General features: G+C 43.5%; 1 protein-coding gene across 2 annotated transcripts in view; it reads right to left on the bottom strand.

The window, feature by feature from the left end:
* enpp4 (ectonucleotide pyrophosphatase/phosphodiesterase 4) overlaps positions 1 to 21,546 on the bottom strand; it is a 35,650-nt gene extending 14,104 nt beyond the window's left edge. Inside the window, exon 1 of one of the 2 annotated variants that reach the window (XM_073057215.1) lies at positions 21,414 to 21,546. The gene's annotated coding sequence lies outside the window, so the exon portion shown is untranslated. Of the gene's footprint in view, positions 1 to 21,151 lie in introns of both variants that reach the window. The other variant, XM_073057214.1, reaches the window with a different exon arrangement.
* Between the last annotated feature and the right edge of the window lie 266 nt (positions 21,547 to 21,812).

Genomic DNA, 21,812 nt, shown 5'->3' with positions numbered 1-21,812 from the left:
ATGACACTGGTTCATGATTTGATGGTTATTTGGAGCTTCTCTTTATCTTTCTCGTTCTGAAAGATGCTATTGAAGAAGTCACAGAAGGATAGTGTTGAGGATTTTACGCCGGAGATGAATGGTTAGTATGAAATATTGGGATGGCAGTTCAACATTGTATTGTGGGCTGAAGGGCCTGTATTGTGCTGTAGGTTTTTTTTCTAACATTCTAAACTGTACCTACAAGCTGCACTCAACCAGGCAAAGGGAAAATACTTCAATTCATTCCTGACTTGTGCCCCAAAGATAACTACTAAAACAATTTATGATGCTAGGAAGTTAGTCACTTTTGCAGCCATATTCTTTGCAAAATGGCCCTGTTAAATAGCGACTCCCCGAGAAAGCGATAGTATGGAATTTCATGATGTTGATGACCTTCTGCATTAAGTGGTGATTTTGAGACCTCTCTTATTGTCTGGCACGTGTAGTTTAAATGTTACTTTCATTTCCAATATAAGGCTTATAGGTTGACTAAGTCTTGCTGCTCACACATATAGTATATTCTCCATTATCCGTAAGAGTCCCTGCACAACATCTGTTAAACAGCCTTCCCACTCTCCCTTATTCTGCTAGTAATTATTTAATTTGTTTATATGTTCAAATTTCTTCAAGTTTGATTGTTCACGTTTGTACATGTGACCACTCTGCTAATTGTTGATTGCTCATGGCTGTTTGCACTGTTGTCTTGTAAATTATTGGTTGCTATTGTTTTGTCCATTCTGGCATTGTCCTGTGGTTTATGCTTGGCACCGAGCCACAATCAATTCTGGTATGTTTCACATACCGGCAATAAAGTGATTCTGATTCTGACTTGCAGAGCAGCACCTACATAAAGGAAGCACATCTAGAGTTTAAATAAATAAATTGAGTCTAATAATATCACCAGGGATTGCTCTGCAATTTTAAATAAAGTCCGGGACACAAAACAGTTTTGGCAAGCGTGTTTAATACAGTACTGGATTTTAAATGTTTGGAAACAGAAGAGGCTCTGGAATTGAGCTTTTTTTTAAAATCAGCATTTCTGGCAGGGCTCTGAAAGAAATATTAATTCCCCCCCCCCCCCCCCCCCCATCCGGAGTCAGGCTACAATTCTTCTCTTGGTTACGACTTAGTTAAAGATCCTGTTCAAGGACAGAGCCACTCCATCCTCCACACTGAGCTTTTTCTCATTCGCAGTTGCTCTACAATTTTATTTTATGTGATGACGAGCCTTCCACTTTTGGGGCTATACCAAAGGGGCATGGCAAGATGATCTGAACTGAAATCATCCGAATTCTGCAAAGTAACTTAAAGTATTTTAATGTTTCCTTTTTACGTGTGAAGCTTCAAGTCAGTATATAAAAAAAAAATCAATATTTTAATACAAACTCATAAGTCCATAAAATTAAAATGTTAGACTTATACAGCTTGAACATCAGGAGACCGTATCTGACAAGCACTTGTTATTTGTAGAACAAGGAATTGTACAGGCAATCCTTGAATTACGGCTGTTAAATGGTAATACAAGCTTACGGAATTCACAAATTACAACCAAGTAAATCTGGGATATGGAATAATAACATCCTCTTATGAATTTTGTGTTAAAAGAATAAATAAATGCAAACTTATTTCAGCCAACTTGCACTTACCGTAGATTCCGGACTACAGAGCGCACCTGATTAAAAGCCGCTGGCTCTAATTTTAGAAATAAAATCATTTTTTTAATTGTAAAGGCCGCATCGGATTTTAGGCCGCACCGGATTTTCGGCCGCAGGTGTCCCACGTTGTAATATGAGATATTTACACAGAAAGATATTACACGTGAGGATTTTTTTAACTTTTAATTAAATCCATATGGTAACAAAAACAAATACATATTGCAAATGCTTTTTTTCGAACCGTGCCCGTACGCGGCTACTTTTAAATATACGTTGCGTATACTTCTTTACTGAACAACATTCCAATATCTCCTAACGACTGGTAAAAAAATATATATATTGCAGCCTACCAGGAAAAGTTATTGATACCTTTAACTTAAAAGCAGAGTTCGCTCAGATCCAAAGCCGCTCGCGTAATGTGCTCCCTCCCTCCGTCCCGTTTCATCGCAAACCGGCATTTTCCCACAAGACACCGCGAAACCGGGTGTGACGTCATAGCATCCCGCGATGTAGTACAGAAAACAAATATAGTTTAAACTAAGTAGGCAGCACAATGCTTCGAGTGTTTTCCATGTTGATGAGGGTGAGTACAAATGACTGATTTACAATAATTTAATTGTGAAAGTGCGCTTGATTTATCGTACAATTTCATTGGACCTCTGTGAACTACTCATCAATTTTATTGGTCTACTGTTATGAGGCAAAATGTTTACGAGGCGGCATGAAAAAAATCATGCATTAGCCGCTTCGGACTATTGGCCGCAAAGTTCAAAGCTGTTCAAAATGTGGGAAAAAAGTAGCGGCTTAAAATCCGGAATCTACGGTAATTCATGTGCAGATAATGCAGACTGGTGTTACAGGAAAGCACAGTATGACATGCTTTCTAGGAATGTAATTCCCCCTGTTGGGGTTAATTAGTATTGGGGTTAATTCGTGTCGGGGTTAATTAGTGTTGGGGTTAATTCGGGACTGCCATTACAGGTCAGGAGTGGCTCACGTAACACATAATGTTAGGAGGCTGGAATGCGAGGGAGGGGGAGCGAAACTGGGGACCCCGCTACATCGAAACTACTAGTGTCACGCGATTCAGTAAACAAAAGAAACAGGTAACTCGTGAGCATATGGCTGCAGGCCAATAAGATGGACACAAGTGCCCGATATTACCTAATATGTAACGGGGGGTTGTGCTGGGGGGAAAAGGGGTATAAATAAGAGCAGATTGTAAGGGGAAGACAGAACGCCTTCTCCAGCGACTCCGTGGATTCGCTGTGCCAGTTATGAATTCTGCAATAAAGCCACGTTTTGCTATATTCCGGTGTTAGTTGTCTCTCTTCCTAAAAGAACACCGGGCGGAATTTCAAGCCCAACATTTGGTGACCCCGACGTGGGGAGGGAGAGACAACACAGGCTGGCGGGTCCGACAGCAGACAACTTGCGGCCGCAAGCTCGACTAGGGTCAGGAAGTGCCTGTTATATCAAAGACTTCCACTAGATAGTTAAATCACTGAGTTAGATCTTGTCTGCTGACGGATCCTCACCAACCCCAAATTACCCTGGGAGAGATCATTCCCGGTGCAGAATTGTGACTGGTAAGTACTAACTCTTATCTGTTTTTAGGAAGATCCTCCGCCCGTGGAAAAGTCTTCTGAGTGAGGGTACCCGCCGCCCACGATGGGCATAAAAGTCTCAGGAGTGAGGAGGAGAAGAGAAAGTGTTCCGCGGTACACCTTAGTGCACGGGGATACTGACGGCGCCTACCTTAGACTGGTTGTTAAGAGGAGAAATCTCCCACGCGAAGGTCAGGTTTTGAAAGGCGACCATCCCATATTTGATCCTCTCTGTGTACTAGGGAGCCATGGAGCACTTCAATTTCGAGTTACCGAAACTCAGACATTTGTGTGTTGAGTAACAGAGTATATGAGAGTTTTTAGAAATATGGTAAAATTGATAACTGTGCGAGTTCAATAAACTAACAGTGAGCAGCCGCAGGGGTCGGACACCATCAAGGTAGGAGTGGAAGTGTTCCTCCGAGGCCCGGGGAAGCTCACCTGGAACGGAAAACGGTGGCATGGTCCATACCCTGTCACCGAGGTCTCCAACAGGGCATTAAAAGGTAAGAAGGGAGGGGGACAATAACTGGCACCATTTCTCGCACTGCTCCAGGACAAAGAAAGGAAGACCGATTGATCCCGATTCCGACGTAGAGGAGGAGGAAGCCGAGGAAGATGACGCCATGGAAAACCCTGATATGGGTAGGAGTAATGCTCCTAGGTAAGGCGCCGATGGCCGAAGCGGGAAGGGGAGGAGATGCGTGCGGAGCGAATATCATCCTTAATGCGGACCCTCATACAGGTAGGACATTCCAGTTCGACCTGTGCGATGTGATCAACTGTTGGGGCGACAAGAAAGCCTGGACTGGGTATAATGTCTACATGTGTCCATTCACCTTGGGATACCCGAACCCATGGGTAAAGGAGTGTAGCGCATGGATAAATGTATGGTGGTGGACAGGCCCAGACCTGTCCTGGCTGGATAATAGGCCAAACAATCGAGGGTCCTCCAAACCCTACTATGAGTTTAAGAGGAAGGTGAGCCTTTACAGGGGCTCTGTTTGGGGAAGAAAGCAGGGAGTGAACCCGTTAATCCTGACACTCAAGGAAGAAATACACAACCCTTTTAGTATGAAGGGATGGTCGTCACAGACCTGCTCCACTCGTCGCGGGTCAGAGGTCAGGGAGCATGGGGCGGGGGGCGTGCTCTATCTGATCATAAGGGCGGACGTGACAGGCCGAGACCCATGGGGAATTATCCGGATCAATCTGGGAACCCACACAGACCCAGGATTGGGTCCCACAGCCAGCCCTGTTCTGGTAAAGAGTTCGGACACGAATAAGATAACTCCCCGGGAGTATATTGCAATTGAGACAGGGTACGTGGAAGCAAACGCCTGGGTTGACCGAGTGGTCCAATACACCACCCAGGCAGCGATAGGGGACTGCTGGGTATGTGCTACGGGGAAACCCACACTCCTCATGAGTCCCAGCCCCTTCGAGGAAGGAAATGACACCTTCCGTTGCGCCCTCGAACTCATGTCACTAACCAACCCCTCTGCCGGGTGTAAGTCCTGGGAAACCTATTTCCCCATGGCCCCGGCCAATGTGACCCCACCAGCCTTTAGGGTGGACCCGATCAGGAACATCACTTGCGTTACTAACCTGTCCCCGTCGGATCAGCCCTACAGAGTGGGCAACCTACCTGACAGTGCGTGTTCTACCTGGATCAGTCTTACTGGCACCAAAAACGCCACCATGCTGACTGTCAGCAGAGCGGACCTCTGGTGGTACTGTGGGAAACGGGTCCTATATAATTGGCTACCTGTAAACTGGGAGGGGACCTGCACCCTGATCACTCTAAATGTACCTCTTTTCATTGCGGCAAAGAATCCAGGGGACTACACCCTCAACCCAATCCCTGATGAAATCGGGAGGTGGTATAGGAACAAGAGGGCGCTCACTGAAAGGGGGGAAAGGAACCCCGATGGGATATGGATCGATGCTATCGGTCAGGCTAGAAACATCCCGGACGAATATAAACTGGCAGACGAGGTAGCTGCAGGCTTTGAGAGCTTTCCACTTTTTTCAGCCATATTCCCAATCACCACCAATAAAAATGTCAACCGGATCAACCTGATCCACTATAACGTTCAGAGGCTGGCTAATCTAACCAGGGACATCGCGGAAGCTGTCCACGAGCAGCTATCACAGACGTCCCTAATGACCCTGCAGAACAGAATTGCCATAGATATGATCTTAGCAGAGAAGGGCGGAGTGTGCGCCCTGTTTGGTGACATGTGCTGTATGACCATAGCGAACAATACAGGCCCGGACGGATCACTAACCAAGGGCTTGACTAAATTGCAATCCCTGGCCAATGAGCTAAAGCAACAATCAGGAGTCAATAACCCAGTGCTGAATTGGTTGAAACGTACGTTTGGGGAATGGGGGGGTCCTACTTGGACAGTTGGCACTGGGACTGTCTATTTCAATTGCTATCTTTATCACGTGTGGTTGTTGTTGCGGGACTATAGATCGAGCCTTGACCGGAAAGGATGGAACTCCACCGGCGTACCAGGCACCCTTGTTCCCAGTGGAAGGGGAGGACACGGCCCTCCCGGAAAGCGGACGCGCTATGGGAGGACACGGACTGAAATGGACCATGGCAAGGGGGGGATTGTGAATTTGTTCTTGAATAAGCTTTCTGAAATGTTGCATGCTTCTTGTAAAAATTGCGGATGTTTAGGGAACCCCTACCCATATTTTGTGACCCTAGGTCGGACAAATCAGGATAAGCAAATAGGGAGGACACGCCAAAGAGTGCCGGGGGACGCTCACCTCTCTGCCTGATCCCGGCAGCCGCGGAAAAGATTGTAAGGGATGTGGGGATGTGGCCTCTGGGAGGCCAAGGGAGGGAGTGTTGGGGTTAATTAGTATTGGGGTTAATTCGTGTCGGGGTTAATTAGTGTTGGGGTTAATTCGGGACTGCCATTACAGGTCAGGAGTGGCTCACGTAACACATAATGTTAGGAGGCTGGAATGCGAGGGAGGGGGAGCGAAACTGGGGACCCCGCTACATCGAAACTACTAGTGTCACGCGATTCAGTAAACAAAAGAAACAGGTAACTCGTGAGCATATGGCTGCAGGCCAATAAGATGGACACAAGTGCCCGATATTACCTAATATGTAACGGGGGGTTGTGCTGGGGGGAAAAGGGGTATAAATAAGAGCAGATTGTAAGGGGAAGACAGAACGCCTTCTCCAGCGACTCCGTGGATTCGCTGTGCCAGTTACGAATTCTGCAATAAAGCCACGTTTTGCTATATTCCGGTGTTAGTTGTCTCTCTTCCTAAAAGAACACCGGGCGGAATTTCAAGCCCAACACCCCCCTTTACTCATTTGCAAAAATCAGGGGAATGCATAGAATAGCAGAAAACTATAAAAAAGGCAAAAAAAAAAATGAAAGGAGCAAGAAAAGAAAGTGAAACTTAAAAATTTTGAAATACAGAAACTGCAAAAAGAAACTAAGAGAATTCACATGCAAGGGTAATAAACGGCATTTCTTCTCATCTATTGCAGGTAATTTAATTCATGCCAAAATGTGGCTTTATCTACCATTTCAGTTAAAATAAATAAAGTTTCATTAATATCAAAGGGAAGCACATCCTGACTCAGACTGCAAATATCATGGCAGTCAACACCTCCCCTATTGTACCACAAATCTGGCAATATCAACATTCAGCCTAATGACCACTTTCTCTGCTTTCCAAATTCTCCAGGATCAGTTCTGCTGATGATTAAGCAAGATAAATAGCTTATAAAAATTAACTCCCCAAACTTCAAGGAGTGGAAAAGATGCAAAAATAAATTGTCTGTTCTTTAGCTAACAACAGAACAATGGCACCCAACATAATCAATTATAAGCAATATAAAGAAATCTATAGTACAAACTTCAGAATATTTTTCATCCATTCTATAGTAACTGTAAATGGCATGGTGTTGTTACGAACCCCGTAACTGGGTCACTTACCAGCAAAGATAGAGAGGTCCGTTGAAGTCTGATGGTACTATTTTTAACAGTATTTATTAGTAAAAATACACAAAAATAATATCAATGCAAATATACAGATAATATACGTCATCAATACTAAATCTAAAAGCGCGGGTATAATAATACTCAATAAGAAATAGCTCTATCGTTGTCTAGGGGATAATGTATTGTCCGATGGAAATATAAAAGTCACTCAGTTCATGCAAGCTGCAGCCTTTTGTTGGAGAGAGAGAGAGATTTTTAGGAACTTGCCGGCTTTCCTTTTTATGATTTCGATCCGTCAGAATTTCGTTGGTGTGGCCGTTCACTGGTGGCCTCTCCTTTAGCTAAAGCCGTTCTTCCGTGGTAAGGCCGCCAATCCCAGGCAAAGGGAAAGGACGCACGCGAGCCCCACCGGCTGTCGCTATTAAATGCTGTCACGGGATTTCTAGCATTTCTCCTGGTGCATCTAAAGGGGTTGTTCCCCAGACCCTCTTTTATCCTTACTCACGGGGTCTCAGATGTCAATCAGGTTGGGATGATGCAATCCCTCAATCAGCCCACTCTGGTCATCCCCTGAGGGGTTTCAATGAATAGTACAGTACTCAATACACAATTCCGTCTCCAAGAGACAATAGCCGTTATCAATGGTTCTGTCTTGCTGAGGCCAGGACACATTCCAAACCCTGTGTATTCTGGACATCTCTCTCTCATTTCCTGGGTCCCAGACCCGAATTAATAGCGATCTTGCGATTCTCAAAAAGGAGGGCGCGACTTTGTACCCTTCGGCCCCTCAGAGTTGTGGCACATTCGTAACAGTGTAAACATATAACAGTACTTACTAGTGTTTTTCTTTCTCAAAGCTAACTGTAAAATGCAACCTGATTTCATATCTGATTATTCTTTTCACAAAGACAAACATGGAGTTTGCAAGAAACTGCCAAGAGTTGTGAACATAGCCCATCATAGAAACCCCCTCCATCGACTCTGTCTATAGTTCTCACTGCCCTGACAAGGAAGCTAACATAATCAACGACTCTTCGACCTCTAAGATTCTCTGTCTTCTCCCTCCCATTAACAGAAGATACAAAAGCCTGAAAGCATGTACCACCAGACTCAAGGACAATGTCTGTCCCACTCTAATGTAAGGTTGTTGAGTGGTCTACTAGTACAATAAACTTCACAGTCTGTGGCTGTAACTGTAACAGTACTGCTTTTCCTTTGTACTACATCAATTTACTGAAGCGATGAAATAATCTGTATGGATGACATGCAAAACAAAAGGTTTTCATTGTACCTTGGTAGATGTGACAATAATTTACCAATTAGTTGGAAAATACATCTTCTGGAGGATTCGGTTAGCAATATTGATTGTAGGTCCTTATGAGCTCAGATATGACTGTCAAAACTGCAAAAGTTTAATGTTATCTGCTTTTAAAAAAAAAACATACACACTAGATGAGGAGAAAAAGTGCATTTAAGATTTGAAATGAGCTTGAAGGCAGATGATCTCCGTCACGCCAAGGTTTCACTTCCATGGTGTGGTCTGTTATAGACATGATCAAATAACCAGATAAACTGGTTCTTGTGTATGCTAGTGAATTATGCAAAATATCAGTCTGACCACACCTCTAAAAGTGTCTGGTTTCAATCATACTCCCAAGGTTACAGGTTGGTCAACAGGACAAGTAATGGGAACAGTGATATTGCCATTCAAAGAACACTGACAGGTAACACAGTGTCTCCATCCACAATTGCATGACCAGATGAATGCCTTCCCAGATTTTCTAGTGTCAACACATTTTTTATTAAACTATTAAATAAGCTATGAAAAACTGGATTTGTCCTCATTCACAAAGCTAGGCTGGCTACCTATAATGAACGTATAATGTGCCAAATGAAAAACACAGGGTGGAAATTGAAAACAAACTAAAATACATTGTGAAACTCGTACAGTAGATTCTGGTTAATTAGGCTACTGGTTAATTAGGTTACTGGCTAATTGGGCAGCTACTTATTTGGGGGACACTTAAAGAACAAAAAACTAATCAAGAAAACAGCCGGGATACCCTTCGTTTGTTTGGCATACCATTCCACTTAATCGGGACAGGAAACTGTGGCTAGCATTAGTCATGTGCACTTGTGTGACCATTAGTCACACTATACCGTGCTTACAGCAAACAAATTTAAATACTGTCAGTTGCATGTGTTTGTGGTCAAAAAGCAGCAATTTTTAATCACTGATAGTTGGTGAGAAATAAGCAGTAAGATAATTCAGAGTTGTTTTACTCACCGTGGTTTCAAGCATTCAGGCTTGGAGATGCCAGAAACGGCTGGGAGTGCAAATGAAATGATTACACTACTTCAACAAGTTAGGAACCTGTAAGAATTTGAGGGCATTGACAATCATCTTGAATGTTACAATTAAAATTGAAGATTTGGAAGATGCAATCATCAGATGAAGGCAGTCCATTACCCACACTAGGTGTCTGCACTGATTTTGTTCATTTACAGTTAATCAAAAGAACACAGCAGCGTACACTGGATGAATTCCTCTGTCATTAACTATTAGGAACTAATACATAGTCTATAGTACAGAAAAAATATTGGTAGTTTTCTAATTCGTTTTGTTTCATTTAAATTCATAATTTGTTACTTAGTTATATGGTAATTTGTCTTTTTAAAACTGTTTCCATCAAATTTTGGCTAATTGGGCCAAAATGTACTGGTCCCGAAGTATCCCAATTAACCAGAATCCATTATAATCCAATTACTGGAAATACATTCATTAACATTTACTTCTGACAACTGAAAGAAAGTTAATTACCTTTCTCTGCAAATTATATTTTTATTCCAACGTAGTGTAAACAAAATAAACCACAAACAATTTTATTAATATGATTGCATAGTTCAAAATTTTTGTCTTACAAAACTAGTTGAATTTGCAATGGACTGCATACTTATGACTCTAGTTACAAGCCATTTACAGTACAAGCAACTGTTTTAATCTCCAAACAATTTTTGATCTTTCTATGTTACACTGTAAAACCTTTTGTAATGGAACTGTTTAATTGTTACAAGCATTTACTTTGTTGGTGTTAAGAGTACAAGACAGAAAAAACATAACTGGAAACAGAAATACCCAAATTGAACCATATGTTCATCCAGCACAATGAGAAAGTAAATGGAAATAATAAACTGAACACACTGCCCCACATTTTCATTCTTTCATCAGTATCCTGCTACCTACCTACCGTTATATATATGTATAAGATTTGAATGATTACAAACAAGAAAATTTGTTATGTTCTTCTCATATCTAACCACCTTCCTGGTTAGCACCTTCAACTCAAGTAAAGTAACATTATATATAATCACTATTGTTGTCTTTTTGTCTGTTGTTTTATGGCAAACTTCATGTATTGGATATAAAGTTATGGTTCTGCATGAAGTATTACTTGGCAATTTCTTTTAATTCCCCTTCTTTCTATCACCTTCTCCTAATTCTGCTTTTATTTAGTCCCCTCCCTTAAAACCTACCTTTATCATTAACTCCCTTAATTTCCCAAAACCTCTTTCATGTAATATGTATTCCAATTCACTACGAGGTAAATGGACCACTTGGAAAGCGTACTAAAAGATGCCAAACCTTTCATTCAAAGATTTACCTTACACACCATGATTAGGCAGAGTACGGTGAACAACATCTGCATGTGCAGGTACCTTGCAAGGCTTCCCCAAGTTACAAATGACCCAACTTATGGGAATCCAAATTTATACACATTCGTCCACATATTTTAATGTACTTTTTAAGCTAGTATATATTCCACTGGTAAATTAGGTTATTATTGTCACACGTACCCTTGTCCATTCATCCCTCCTGGCACATATCCTTGCAGGCAAAAGAAGTGCCACACCTGCCCCTACACCTCCTCCCTCATTACCATTCAGGGCCCCAAACAGTCCTTCCAAGTGAGGCGACACTTCACCTTTGAGTCTGCTGGGGTCACCTATGGTACACAATGTGGCCTCCTGAATATGGTGAGATGCATCATAGATTGGGAGATCACTTTGTCGAGCACCTACGCTCTGTCCACCAGAAAAAGCGAGATCTCTCAGTGGCCACGCATTTTAATTCTACTTTCCATTCCCATTTCGATGTTAGTCCATGGTCTCCTCTACTGCTATGAAACATAGAAAACATACAGCACAATACAGGCCCTTCGGCCCACAAGGCTGTGCTGAATATGTCCCTACCTTAGAACTACCTAGGCTTTACCCATAGCCCTCTATTTTTCTAAGTTCCATGTAGCCATCCAGGAGTCGCTTAAAAGACCCTATCGTTTCCGCCTCCACCACTGCCGCCAGCAGCCCATTCCACGCACTCACCACTCTCTGCATAAAAAACTTACCCCTGACATCTCCTCCGACCCTACTTCCAAGTACCTTAAAACTATGCCCTCTAGTGCTAGCCATTTCAGCCCTTGGGGAAAAGCCTCTGACTATCCACACGATCAATGCCTCTCATTATCTTGCACACCTCTATCGGGTCACCTCTCATCCTCTGTCGCGCCAAGGAGGAAAGGCCAAGTTCACTCAACCTATTCTCATAAGGCATGTTCCCCAATCCAGGCAACATCCTTGTAAATCTCATCTGCACCCTTTCTATGTTTTCCATGTCCTTCCTCTAGTGAGGTGACCAAAACTGAGCACAGTACTCCAAGTGGGGTCTGACCAGGGTCCTACACAGCTGCAACATTACAATAGACAATAGGTGCAGAGTAGACCATTCGGCCCTTTGAGCCTGCACCACCATTCTGAGTTCATGGCTGATCATCTACTATCAATACCCGGTTCCTGCCTTGTCCTCATATCCCTTGATTCCCCTATCCATAAGATACCTATCTAGCTCCTTCTTGAAAGCATCCAGAGAATTGGCCTCCACTGCCTTCCGAGGCAGTGCATTCCAGACCCCCACAACTCTCTGGGAGAAGAAGTTTTTCCTTAACTCTGTCCTAAATGACCTACCCCTTATTCTCAAACCATGCCCTCTGGTACTGGACTCTCCCAGCATCTGGAACATATTTCCTGCCTCTATCTTGTCCAATCCCTTAATAATCTTATATGTTGCAATCAGATCCCCTCTCAATCTCCTTAATTCCAGCGTGTACAAGCCCAGTCTCTCTAACCTCTCTGCGTAAGACAGTCCGGACATCCCAGGAATTAACCTCGTGAATCAACGCTGCACTTCCTCTATAGCCAGGATGTCCTTCCTTAACCCTGGAGACCAAAACTGTACACAATACTCCAGGTGTGGTCTCACCAGGGCTCTGTACAAATGCAAAAGGATTTCCTTGCTCTTGTACTCAATTCCCTTTGTAATAAAGGCCAACATTCCATTAGCCTTCTTCACTGCCTGCTGTACTTGCTGATGTTATTCTCAATGCCTTCATCTAAATCGTTGATGTAAATCGTAAACAGCTGTGGTCCCAATACCGAGCCCTGTGGCACCCCACTAGTCACCACCTGCCATTCCAAGAAACACCCACTCACCGTTACTCTTTGCTTTCTATCTGCCAACCAGTTTTCTATCCATGTCGATATCTTCCCCCCAATGCCATGAGCTCTGATTTTACCCACCAATCTCCTATGTGGGACCTTATCAAATGCCTTCTGAAAATCGAAGTACACTACATCCACTGGATCTCCCTTGTCTAACTTCTTGGTTACATCCTCGAAAAACTCCAATAGATTAGTCAAGCATGATTTGCCCTTGGTAAATCCATGCTGGCTCGGCCCAATCCTATCACTGCTATCTAGATATGCCACTATTTCATCTTTAATAATGGACTTTAGCATCTTCCCCACTACTGATGTTAGGCTGACAGGATGATAGTTCTCTGTTTTCTCCCTCCCTCCTTTCTTAAAAAGTGGGATAACATTAGCCATTCTCCAATCCTCATGAACTGATCCTGAATCTAAGGAACATTGGAAAATGATTACCAATACATCTGCAATTTCCAGGGCCACCTCCTTTAGTACCCTAGGATGCAGACCATCTGGACCTGGGGATTTGTCAGCCTTCAGTCCCATCAGTCTACTCATCACCGTTTCCTTCCTAATGTCAATCTGTTTCATTACCTTTCAGCTCCAAAACTCAATCCCACGATTGATGAAGGCCAAATCACCGTATGCCTTTCTTAACCACAGAGTCAACCTGCGTAGCAGCTTTGAGCATCCTATGGACTCAGACCCCAAGATCTCTCTGATTCTCCACACTGCCAAGAGTCTTACCATTAATGCCATATTCTGCCATTATATTTGACCTACCAAAATGAACCACTTCACACTTATCTGGGTTGACCTCCATCTGCTACTTATCAGCACAGTTTTGCATCCTATCAATGTCCCATTGTAACCTGTGACAGCCCTTCACAGTATCCACAACACCTCCAACCTTTGTGTCCTCAGCAATTTCACTAACTTATCCCCTCACTTCCTTATCCAGGTTATTTATAAAAATCACAAAGCGTAGGGGGTCCCAGAACAAATCCCTGAGGCACACCACTTGTCACCGGCCTCCATGCAGAATATGAGCCATGTACAACCACTCTTTGCCTTCTGTGGGCAAGCCAGTTCTGGATTCATAAATCAATGTTCCCTTGGATCCCATGCCTCCTTACTTTCTCAATAAGCCTTGCATGGGGTACCTTATCAAATGCCTTGCTAAAATCTATATACACTACATCTTCATCAATATGTTTAGCCACATCCTCAAAAAATTCAATCAGCCTCGTAAGGCAAGACCTGCCTTTGACAAAGCCGTGCTGACTATTCCTAATCATATTATGCCTCTCCAAATATTCATAAATCCTGCCTCTCAGGATCTTCTCCATCAATTTACCAACCACTGAAGTAAGACTCACTGGCTTATAATTTCCTGGGCTATCTCTACTCCCTTTCTTGAATAAGGGAACAACATCTGCAACCCTCCAATCCTCCGGAACCTTTCCTGTCCTCATTGATGATGATAAGATCATTGTCAGAGAATTGAATTGAATGATCTTTATTGTCATTATACATAGATACAATGAAACTCTGTTTGGCTTCCTCTCAGGCAATCAAACAAAGAGGTAGGTAAAAACAAGACAGTAATAGAAAAATGGTATTAAATAGCTAAGTAGCATAAAATAAGTTACAGCAGCACCAGAATGTCACAGTACTGCACAAAGTGCCATTAGTGCAAGTATTTGAGTCCTTGTGTGTGCATGTGTGCGCGCACAGTTTAAGTCATTGTTCTGTGGGAGTGGTGTGATGGAGGCCACAGCTCTGGGGTAGAAGCTGTTCCTCAGTCTATTTGTTCTGGTTTTTAGTGTCCTGAACCTTTTGCTGGACAGAAGCGGGTCAAACAGGGAGTGGCCGGGGTGTGTGGTGTCTCTGGTTATGCTGATTGCTTTCCTCCTGAGTCTGCTGGAATAGATGGTGTCCAGTCCTGGGAGCTCCATCCTGACAATTCTCTGGGCCGCCTTCACCACGCGATGCAGGTCTTGTCGCTCAGCAGCTGTGCAGCTGGCATACCATACTGTGGTGCTGTTAGTCAGGATGGTTTCAATTGTGCTTCTCTAGAAGTTAAGCAACAGCTTTTGAGGGAGTTTGGCCTGTTTCAGCTTTCTGAGGAAGAAGAGTCTTTGTTGTGCCTTTTTTTTTTTTTACAAGCATCAAGGTGTTGGTGGTCCATGTCAGCTGCTTTGACAACATAACTCCAAGGAACTTTAGGTGTTAGAGGCTCAGCAAACTCCTCCCTCGCTTCCCACAGTAGCCTGGGGTACATCCCGTCCGGTCCCAGTGACTTATCCAACTTAAAGCTTTCCAAAAGCTCCAGCACATCCTCTTCTCCTTAGTATCTATATTCTCAAGCTTTTCAGTCCATTGTAAGCCATCCCTACAATCGCCAAGATCCTTTTCCGTGGTGAATACTGAAGCAAAGTATTCACTAAGTACCTCCACAATATCCCCCTGTTCCATATACACTTTTCCACTGTCACACTTGATTGGTCCTATTCTCTCACATCTTATCCTCTTGCTCTTCACATACTTGTAGAATGCCTTGGGATTTTCCTTAACCCTGTCCGCCAATGCCTTCTCATGGCCCCTTCTGGCTCTCCTAATTTCATTCTTAAGCTCCTTCCTGCTAGCCTTATAATCTTCTAGATTCATATCATTACCTAGTTTTTTGAACCTTTCTAAGCTCTTCTTTTCTTCTTGACTAGATTTACAACAGCCTTTGTACACCATGGATCTTGTACCCTACCATCCTTTCCATGTCTCATTGGACCATACCTACTCAGAACCTCATGTAAATAGCCCCTGAACATTTGCCACATTTCTTCTGTACGTTTCCCTGAGAACATGTTTCCAGTTTCTGCCTGATAGCCCAATATTTCCCCTTACACCAATTAAATGTTTTCCTAACTTGTCTGTTCCTATCCTCCTCCAATGCTCTGGTAAAGAAGATAGAATTGTGATCACTATCTCCAAAATGCTCTCCCACTGAGAAATCTGACACCTGACCAGGTTCATTTCCCACTACCAGATCAAGTACAGTCTCTCTTCTTGTCGGCTTGTCTACATATTGTGTCAAGAAACCTTCCTGAACACACCTAATAAACTCTACCCCATCTAAACCCCTCACCCTAGGGAGATGCTAATCAATATTTGGAAAATTAAAATCTCCTGCCACAATAACCCTTCTACTATTACTCCTTTCCAGAATCTGTTTCACTATCTTCTCCTCGATGTCCCTGTTACTATTGGGTGGTCTCTAAAAAAGACCCAGTAGAGTTATTGACCCCTTCCTGTTCCTAACTTCCATCCACAGAAACTCCGTAGACAACCCCTCCATGACTTTCTCCTTTTCTACAGCCATGCCCCCACCTCTTTTCCCTCCCTCCCTGTCCTTTCTGAAATAAAATATGCTTATATTCTGTCTGGGTAGCCTCCAAACTGATGGCATGAGCATCAATTTCTCAAACTTCTGGTAATGATCCGCACCCCGCTCACCATTCCCCATTCCCATCTCTCACCTTGTCTGCTTATCGCCTATGCTCCTCCCCCTTCCCTTTCTTCCATGGCCTTCTGTCCTCCTCTAGCAGATTCCCCTTTCTCCAGCCCTTTATTTCTTTCACCATCGACTTCCCAGCTCTTTACCAGATTGTATTTCTTCCTCCCTTCCCTCCACCTTCTTACTCTAACTTCTCATCTTTTTTTCTCCAGTTCTGATGAAGAGTCTCAGTCCAAATTTGACTGTTTATTCTTTTCCGTAGATGCTGCCTGGCCTGCCGAGTTCCTCCAGCATTTTGAGTGTGTTCATTCCAATTCAAATATATTTGCTGCTTTTCCATCCAAGATCCTGTTTGCTGTGTCTTTTTTCCCCTCAAGAACTTTCTTTGCAATTTCCTGCCTTCTCCCTATATCCCGTCATGCCCTGACCAATCAAGAATCTATCAACCTCTGCCTTAAAGAATTCCACAGATTTACCTGAAGATATTCCTCCTCATCCCCATTCTAATAGGATGCCCCTCTATTCTGAGGCTGTGTCCTCTGGTCTTAGACTCTCCTGCCATGGGAAATATCCCCTCCACATCCACTCTATCAAGGCCTTTCACCATTCAACAGGTTTCAACGAGATCACCCCTCATTCTTCTGAATTCTGGTGAATACAGGCCCAGAACCATCAAACACGTGAGTAATATTTGAAATGGGAAAGCAAGCACATGGCAGAGACAAAAGTGAAAAATAGTGAAATTAAACTGAAAGCCTGGGAACGGCTTTAAAAAAAATCTAAAGACGTCACAGAAACAGACAGTTGAGGAAGAGCTTTGTTGCTGCCCTCAAGTCCAAATGTGGTCCACTGGTGCAGGCCAGTGCTGATGCCGCACTGTTCCAGGGACCCAGTTCGTCCTGTCTATAGTGTCAATGCAGGTTCTCTCTGGATGCTCTGGTTTCCTCCCGTGTCTCAAAGATTCACTGGCTACCGTCAACGTCAATTGCTTCTAATTATGAGTGGATGAAGAACTTTGGTAGTGGAATGAGGGGGTTAGTTAGGAGACGAGAGAGAGAGAATGGGTGAATGGGTTTTGGGAGATAATGGGACAAAACAGGTCACAGGGAGATATGTGGGGGAATAGGACTTGTGGGACTGCAGTGAGAGCTAGCATTCCCATATGTCATTACAATACAGAAGGCAGCTATTTCAGCCGCTGGAGTCCATGCAACTCACAGCATTTCCATTGCCTCACTATTATTTTCCTGTAACCTATTGTCCCTGGATTCCCTTTGAAAGCCTCCCCTCCTGCCTCAAGTTCACCGCCCACCTATACCAGCAGCATTCGACCTAGAAGCTCACGTGTGTAATTGTAACACACTGGAAATGCTGAAAGGCCATTCTGTGCTGGAAAAGTCAAAACAGAGTGACTGAACAAGACATTTATGGTAGGAAGCTTTTGGGCTGTTTACAATGCTGTCTTTGTGAACCAGCATTTTCTTTGACTGCACAATCTGAACATATTGTTTATTGTCTATGGAATTAGCATGATATAAATGGTATGGTTTGATAACTGCCATTTCACATCATGAGGTGAAGTTTCCGGAAAATTCTCTTTAAAAAGGCAATGTATTAATCTTACAAATTAAATTAGAACAGATCCATTAAATAGAGATCATCTGATTTTCATACTCATGACCCAGCTATTACCAATATAGTAGGAATTATACAAATATTGTTTTGTTGCCTCTTTTTAGGCGGCATTTTTGCGGTTTCCGTGACGTACGACAAGAAGTTGCTAACTCGGCACTCAACCCAGCACAGATGGAAAGCGTGCAAAGCAGCCGGCCAGATTCGAACTCAGGATCAGTTGCCTCAAAGTCCTGTGCTGATGCCCCTACACCACCAGCTGGCATTTATACAAATATATGAAAATCTTTTTCTTCCCCGAGATTCCCTGCATGTTATGTCATGGCAGGGGGACAGCCTCACCTCTCAATCCTCATCCTGTTGCCTTGACGAGCAAAGGGTGACAATGGATATAGAAAAGGTTTAATCCCTCCATCCCCACCACCGACTGCTCCCTGCCTGTCTGGCTGGAACGTCTGAAAAGCTAAACCAGGAAACAAAACTGCTCGCCTCCTGTTTTAACAGTGACCAAGAGAAGTAATAACACCTAATATACTCTCATGAAACAGGTAAAGTATTGATTATTATATCCTGAAGAAACCTTTATTTTGACAGCCTGACGGTACAGATGAAAGACTGTATGCAGGTTCAAATATATTTGACACAAGTGCCTTTGCAGCAGTCATGGAAGCGGGCTGAGGCCTCTTGGCAACAAGAAGGAAAACAGCAAGCCTGTAAGTTCCACCATCCTGGACATCCCCCCTCATGACTGGATCCAGCCACAGACATAATAATAACACTACCTACTCTTTATGACCACCTAATTTGAATCAGAGCAGTTCTCAAGCAACATTCCACCCTCCCAACCTGGCATCAACCCCAGCGTCTTGTACCTTCCACTTGGCCCCACTGCTCTCAGCACAGCTGTAGCTTGTATCACTGATTTCCCAGTTTTAACAAGTCCAATCTCCTAGAACTGCGGAATCAACAAGGAAAATAAATCTTCAGTTAAAAGACGGATGAAAAAGTGCAGCATCCCCACTGACATGAGGATCAGCTGATGGTGACGTTCAGGGTGGAGGTTAAAGAGCAAACATGTGGAAATCTGCAGATGCTGGTAATTCAGACAACACACACAAAATGCTGGTGAAACACAGCAGGCCAGGCAGCATCTATAGGGAGAAGCACCGTCGACGTTTCGGGCCGAGTCCTGACGAAGGGTGCTGCCCGGCCTGCTGTGTTCCACCAGCATTTTGTGCGTGCTGTTCAGAGTGGAGGTGACGCTTTTTCAAAATGGCATCGAGAAATTCTAATCCAAGAATCAGGAGCACAAAAGTGCTCAGCATAAATGGTGGGAGGACGACAAACTACCCACAAGCCTGTTGCATCAGGCACCTCCTGCCCCATATGTAGTAGAGTCTGCAGTTCTCTCTTTGGCTTCATCAGCCACCTCATAATCAATATAACCAGAGTAAAATCTATTCATCCTCTGTGACCGAGGATTGCCTAAGATGCAGATCACCATGATGACATTACCATTAATGTCCCTGAAAATTTAGTCATGACCTCCATCTACATGCTGCCAGAGATGAGAATAGTCCCTGTTATCTAGCCCAAATCACTCAGAAGGTGAAAAAAAAAGGAAAAATCACAGACACATTTCTACTGCTCTACTAACCGGTGATTTGTTGCATGGGATCAGGAAATAAAATGCCTACATTCCTGCAGACAAAAAAAAAGTAGTGATCGCCTGTGGCCAAGTCTGTGACTAACTACAAGGATTGGGGTACAAGCATGAAATTGAATATGGGGTAAACCAATGTGCACGAGTGGATAGGCTGGCCGGAAGAGTTTAAGAGATAGTTAAAGCATAAATGAGTGTTTCAACAACAGGTGCGCAAATACAGACGTGGAGGTCGGCAACCCTTTAGAAACGGATAGGTGCACTGAAACTGAACAAACTCAACATCAAATTGGATTCTAAAGTCACACACCGGCTGTGTGGTGAAAAAAGCACAGTAGTGCCTCTTCCACCTCAGACAGTTTTTGGCATGAGTCCCCAAATCCTAAGGACTTTCTACAGGGGCACATTTGAGAACATTCTGACTGGCTGCATCACTGCCTGATATAGGAACGGTAACTCCCTTAATCACAGGACCCTGCAGAAAGTGGTGCGGACAGCCCAGCGCATCTGTAGATGTGAACTTCCCACTATTCAGGACATTTACAAAGACAGGTGTGTAAAAAAGGCCTGAAGGATCATTGGGGACCCGAGCCACCCCAACCACAAACTGTTCTAGCTGCTTATCGTCCGGGAAATGGTACCACAGCATAAAAGCCAGGACCACCAGGCTCCAGGCCAGCTTCTTCCACCAGGCCATCAGACTGATTAATTCATGCTGACACAACTGTATTTCTGTTATATTGACTATCCTGTTGTAATACTATTTATAACAAATTACTATTAAATTGCATGTTTAGATAGAGACGTAACGTAAAGATTTTTACTCCTCATGTATGTGAAGGATGTAAGAAAAAGTCAAGTCAATTCAAAAAGACTGGATGGAATTGGTAGGTGTGGAATCAAGTATATGGAAAGGACTGGCTGAAGACAATAGTTTTTTTTTGCATTTTCATATATAATCAAGGGATTTTTCCAATCAAATACTGAGTATTCAATAAGCAACATGAAAAATCCCTACTGTTTGGTTGAGACAACTAAAATTAGGTGTTGTCAATGTACAGTCAGGGGCAGACACATTTTTGATAAATATGGCGGAAGGCAGCACTAGGTAAGTGGGATAAGACAAACCTCTGGGGGCAGCAGACATATGAAAATGGGATACGATGTCATTTTGCATTTACCCTTCAAAGGATTGTTAGATCATGCTTTGATTATGACGTTTACGAGTTGATCATGTGGTTCACAGTCACTGCCAATCATGATATTCCAAAAATAAAACAGACAAAAAAAGAGGAAAATCGAAAAGATGCCTTAATCTTCCAATTTAATCACGTGAAACCTCTAATATCCATCACGCGTTTCCAGATTCTATTTTAAGATCGCGCCATTTAGGTACAGCTGGAAAAAAAACGAAACAATTTCTAATCAGCCCTGTGGAGCGGGCAAAGGCTCAGGATTGTGAAATGTACAGTAGAAAATGTGCATCAGACAAAAATGAAATGGGGCTAATATTAAACACGTCCCTTCCGCATTACCTGTACACTTGATCCAGGCTCCGCTCACCGATCTGGCGCTGGGAGCTAGCGGCAGTGCCGGCGGTGGGGAAGGTTTGCGAGCGTCTGACCTTAATTCAAAGTGCGCTCCTTATCGGGCAACTACGACCACCCCTGAGTGGAGATATGCCCTCCAATTCGGCCGGAACTTCCAGGCGAACACAAATCACGCTGAAAGAGCCCCGGAGAGAATAGAGAACATCAAAAGCAAGCGAATAAAAACATGAAGAAACTACACCCTTACGTGACTTCCGCGTCCTGAAGGTTGAGCGGCTTTGATTGACAGAAGAAGCTGGCGCGCGCAGCGGGGGCCGGGCCTCGCGGCTGGCCACCTCCGCAATCACTATTACACATCGATCATCGTGACCGCACGCATTTATTCAATTAACCTCCAAGTAATGACTTATTTGTTCTGAAATTAATCGTATAGATGCTTAAAAACAGAAAAAAGGCAGGAAACACTCAGCAGCTGTGGAGACACAGTTTAACGGAACTAGGAAAGAGGGCAAACAAGTTATTTTAAGTTGCTGGTAGAATGAGGGAGGGTGGGCAGTACCAGGAGATGTTGCCTGATGCAGTGACACCATGTTATTGATGAAACTATTTGGTTGATAGATTATTGAGGGCCCTGAACAAAAAGAAC

This window comes from Hemitrygon akajei, chromosome 9, assembly GCF_048418815.1.
Source record: "Hemitrygon akajei chromosome 9, sHemAka1.3, whole genome shotgun sequence".
NCBI lineage: Eukaryota > Metazoa > Chordata > Chondrichthyes > Myliobatiformes > Dasyatidae > Hemitrygon > Hemitrygon akajei.
The sequence above is the reverse complement of the archived record's forward strand: the minus strand, read 5'-3'. Positions and strand labels throughout refer to the sequence as shown.